The following is a 5,732-nucleotide window of genomic DNA, read 5'->3' on the forward strand; positions in this document are numbered from 1 at the left end:
GGTTATGAATAATTTCACTTTGTCGCCGCTATCATAGAACACAAAAAATGGATTAAGCAGATGGCTTCAAAGCCAAAGGTCCATTTGCTACCCGAACGCTACTTCTGTCCACTGAGGCACTTAATGCCACTCCTAAAAGGTCATGTAGAGAATATCCATTCAGATCAATATCACCATTGTGCATGGCCTGATTAGTCGACTATTAGTAGAACCCCTTAATTAGTTTACCATGAAATATCATGTCCATGTCTTATCATGTCTGTTGATAACATCTAATACCCTTTTTTAAGAGATAATTAGTCTACTATTAGTCTAATGTTTCCATTTCTGGCTCATACTTCTTTTCTTGTGTACTGAATGGGAAATAACGCATACCAATTACTTAATGTTCAAGTCATTTTTGTAATCATAGAGGTTGTTGGAAAAGTGCTACCTACACTAAACAAGAAGTTAAATGGTATGGCTTTGAGTTCCTATTGTGATTGTTTCAGTTATGGATCTCATTATTAGTCTTGAGAAAGCATTCACCTTTTATGTTTGCCCATCCATCTATGGGTGAAAGTTGGTAAAGAAGTGAAGCTTTGATTCTCCATCAACTTGAAGAGCTCCATAAAAAACTTTCCAGCGAAGCATGAATCATGATCATCAATGATATGTTTAGGCAACCCCTGATACTTGACAACATGCTTTAGAAATAACCTCGCCATCTCCTCTATGGTGCAATCTATAGGGGTTGCTATGAACATAGTGTATTTGGAGAACTTGTCCACCACCATAATGATTGAGCCATGTCCCTCTGACTTTGTTAACCCAATGGTGAAGTCCATGATAACACTCTCCCATAGATATTCCATGATAGGTAGCAACTTCAACAAGCCTATGGGTTGTTGTTGCTCTACCTTGTCTTGGTGGCACACAAGACAAGTCCCCACATAGGACTCAACTTTGTCTTACATTTAAGGCCAATAGTATGTAAACTTTAGAAGTACCCTTGTGCATCATTACCTAAGGGATGGCTAATCATGTATGTTAGCTCTTCTTTGTGGCTTAGAGTGTCGTCCACCTAATTTGTACTCTCTGGCTTATATTCCATCATGTAGTCGAACTTAGCTAGAAAGTCTTACCATTGTGTTTTCTTAAGACTAAGCTTATTTTGTGTCTAGAAGTAGTTAGTGGCAACGTTATTAGTCTTTATTATGAAATGAGACCCTAATGGATAGTGCATCCAGGTGCATAAGCAATGAACTATAGTCGTCATTTCCTTCTTTTGTACCTTATACTGCCGCTAGGTGTCATTAAGCTTGTGATTCTCAAATGTGATATGATGCCTATCTTGCATTAGAACTCCTCTAATAGCGAAGTTGGAGGCATCCATGTGCAGCTTGAATACCTTGGTGTGGTCGGGTAATGCCACTCCTATGCCTTGTTCTTCTTGAGAAGATCAGTAAATGTAGCTACCCTAACTGAGTAACCCTTGATAAATCACCGATAGTAATTGACTAAACTAAGAAAATATCTTAGTCAAGGTACCTTGGTAGGTGGATCTCATTCTTAGATGACCTTGACCTTGTTGTCATCCATCATTAACTTGTCATCCTTGATGTGATGTCCTAGGAAACTCAACTCTCCCTTAGTGGATAAGCATTTCTCCTTACTTATGTAGAACTTGTTCTACTTTAGGATCTCAAAAACCTTTCTTAGACGTTGCCTATGCTGCTCTAGGGTGTTGCTATAGACAACGATGTTGTCCAAGTACATCACCACAAACTTGTCTAAGAATGAACGAAAGATCTTGTTCATAAGTATGTAAAACGTGACTGGAGCATTAATGAGTTCGAAGGGCAACACTAAGAACTCATAGGAGCCATATCGAGTAACACACATTGTCTTTGGCTCACTTCTCCCTGCAATCCTTATTTGGTAGTAGTCTAGCCTTAGGTACAGCTTTGTGAAGTACCATGCCCTACCAAGCTGGTCGACCAGGTTAACAATAAGTGGAATAGGGTATTTGTTCTTTATCATCACCTTGTTGGGTGCCCGATAGTTTATACACATATGTATGGATCCATCATGCATATTTTGGAATAGCACCAACGTGCCATAGGGAGCCTTGAATGGTTGGATGAACCTTGCGTTTAACAACTCCTTTAGTTGTCTCCTTAGCTCCTCCAACTCAGGTGGTGTCATCTTGTATGGCCCCATAGTAGAGGGCTTAGCTCCTAGCTCAAGCTCAATTTTGTGATCCTCTTCTTTCCTAGTTAGGAGTCTTTTGGGTAGCTTAGGCAGCATCATGTCATTGAACTCATTAAGAACCCCATCGATGGCCTTAGGCATGGTTTCTCCTGAAGTGTCTCCCTAATTCTTTTTAAGGGTGGCCAAGTAGGTTTTTAAACTTTAAAACCTAAACTCTAAAATCCTAAAACCCTAAAACTCTAAACATTAAACCCTAAGGCTATGTTTGATTAGTCGGATATAGCCAAGGTTTGAAATATTGGTAAACACTGATATATCGGTACTTGGATTTTAAGGATATAACAGAAATATCGGTGAATATTTTGACAAAAATATTGATCAAACAGAAATGGTTTAAAATTCATGAAAATGCTTAGAGAAATTTAAAAAATGATAAAATAAGTAAGAATACATATATTAAAGTTATTTTATAAGTGTAATAGATATAAGTATAATTAAAGATAATATTTATCAAAATTTTATTAAAAAAATTAGCTTAAATTCCTTTAATATAATTATATTTATTTATTTTAAAATTTTAAAAATACTTTTATTAAAACATGTTTTATTACATTTTAAATAAAAAAATTAAATTGATTTATATAAAATATTTTATTTGAAATTTAATTTCTAAAATTTTACAAATTTTTCTATTAACATTAATTTATTTAAATAATTAAAAATTATATTAATATTTTATCTTATCAAATTAATTTTAATTTATAAAATATTAGAACTTCATTGTTATTTTTTTATATTTTAACAAATTTTGAATAAATTTAGATTTTTAATATTTTAAAATAAAAACATTCAAAATTATATATGACTTTTTATACTATTTATATTTTAAATATTTAATTATCATATAAATGATGGTTTTTATACTTTTAGTAATCAATTAAATAAATGTTAAAATAAAAGATGTCAAATTAATCTATTTATTAAAATACTTTTTTAATAATGGTTTTTAACATAATTCGTGAGTATATGTCTAATACGGATGAATCAGCCCAGGTGGTTGCTACCATTCATCCCAAAAATATTTAAAAGGGGGCAGTTTGACTGAGTAGGCCTGGAGTTGACCCAGAGTAAGCCCGATAAAATAGGGAAATTCTCCAAAAAAAATCCCGAATGAAGTCAATATTTCGATGATTATTCCGAAAAAAAAGGAGAAATATTGTAGGACGGAGTCCCAAATTTCCTATCGAGCTCCTCCAATAAATGAAATATAAGCGAAATTTTGCCAATATTTTTCTACATTTCAAACACTAGATATAGTATAAGATAAAATATTATATCATATTTCATATTTGGTTGGTAACGAGATAAATAAAATAAGTGGTAAGATATATTATCTATTTTTTTTTATCCCTTTTATATGAGATGTGATTACATACAATGTTATTACAATGAAAAAAAATCCTTATAGTAAACAATCTTATAGTTATGATGACTAAACTTGTTCCTATGATTAAGTTCAGATATTATTTGGACTTAACTGGCGTTGATAGTATTTGAAGGCCCTTAGAGGTGTGAGAGTGAAGTAACATGGATGACTTTCATGGACCTAACAAGAATATATGTACTTGTAGGTCCTTTTCAAAAATATGAGATGACTCGACTGTCCCTAAAAGAATAGCCCTAAAGATGTTTTAAAAAACAACTTGAGTCTGAAGATGAAAGTATGCAGGTTCTCACTCAATATGAAATTTAAAAGTTTGCTAAAAAAATTCAAATTTTTTATGAAAATGCAAAAGAAAGCTAACTCTAAAGATGACTCAAAGAACGGAAAAAAAATATTTCTCTAAGAAAAATAAAGATAAAAGTTCATTAAAATCATCACAAGTTGAGTGTTTCAACTATAGAGAAAAAAGACACTTTGCTTCAAATTGCTCTATACCAAAAAAAAAAAAAAAAAATCTATGTAAGTGACTTAGAGTGATTTTGAGTTTGATGATAATAGATCCATAGGCTCAACTGAAAGCAAAAATAACAATAATTGTATTGTCCTCACTACCTCTCTTCCCTCATCTTCTAAAATTAAAAGTCTCATTGAATCAAGTGATGAAGAAGAAAAGAAGTTTGACACTCTTCAAGAGAGGTATGTAAAGCCTTGTATCATTAGAGTTATGAGTTAAAGGTTGAGAATGTGAAATTAAAGAAAACCTTGAATAAGAAGAACACCCCTATTGAAAGCCTTGAATTTGAAAAAAAAAATGATTTGAATGAAAAATTAAATTTTTATGAATATGATAAAATTGACATGGATTGTAAGATCAAGGAACTAATAGCTGATGAAGAAGATCTAATTGAAAAAAAATAAGTTTCTTGAATTTGAACACCATAATGTGGTGATTAAAAATAATTCTCTTACTTCAAAGATAAATCAACTTAGAAAGAATTTAAAGAGTTAAAATGAAGTGTTTCACCGTATATTCTAAAATTTTGAATCAAATAATTGAGAAAGAGAAAGTTAATGGGGATAGGAGAGGTTTAGGTTACTTGAGCAAGTCTGAAACTCTCACAAGTGGAAAGACTACTTTTATGAAACCTAGAGAAAACTCCTCTTTTAGGGAATCATCTTCAAAGCAAGCTCCTAAGTGCACCATTTGTAATAAATATAGGCATGTGACTAACAAGTGTTTTAGTAGATTCTTTGAAAAATATCAATCTCATGTTAATAGGCTAATGAGTTAGTTAAATTACCTCAAAAATGAAAATTTGAATATCAAGATAGGTAATAGATATCATATTGGCCTAAGAAAGAGAAAAGTTAATTTAGCATTATTCTTAAAATTAGATAAATTTGGATTAGGAAAGAAGACACACTTCAAGGTACAAGTCTAGTGAGTTTTAAGTCATCTCTTTTAAATTCTCTTAAGGGTTCATCACTTAGGAAATCTGTAGAAGTTTCTTCCTATATTTAGAATATCTTGTTCCATAGTCTAGGTCCTAGTTTGAAGATTTTATTATTTATCCCTAGTGTTATGTCTTTTTAGGAGTTTTTTTTTTTGTTTACTTTATTTAATTGAGAAAATAAATGGCTAATCTAAATAGATAAAAACACCCAAGAGGAAAGAGGAGGGGAGGGGGGATGAATTGGAGTTAAAAAATTTCTTATTAAACACAAAAAACACAAATATAAAGAGATAAAGTTATAGAAAGCAAACTCAGATTTATAGTGGTTTGACACTTTCTTGCCTACATCCACTCTCCTCAAGCTCCTAACTGAGTGAGGGTTCCACTTATACTTGAAGTCTTAACCAAACTTCTAATCACTTTTTACACTTGGATTCCGGCTCCAATAAGTTCTTACACAATCTCTTCAAGTCTCTACTCACTTGAAGGTTTTAACACTCAATTAACAAGTTTGAATCTCTCAACCTAGCTCAATAATAATTCAAATACAACTCAAAACTAGGATGAATCACAAAGGTGCACTAAAGAATATGCACATGGAGATTTAATGCACTAAGAAAAGAATGAGAGCTTTTATGGCA

This window comes from Vitis riparia, chromosome 6 (genome assembly GCF_004353265.1).
Source record: "Vitis riparia cultivar Riparia Gloire de Montpellier isolate 1030 chromosome 6, EGFV_Vit.rip_1.0, whole genome shotgun sequence".
Lineage (NCBI taxonomy): Eukaryota > Viridiplantae > Streptophyta > Magnoliopsida > Vitales > Vitaceae > Vitis > Vitis riparia.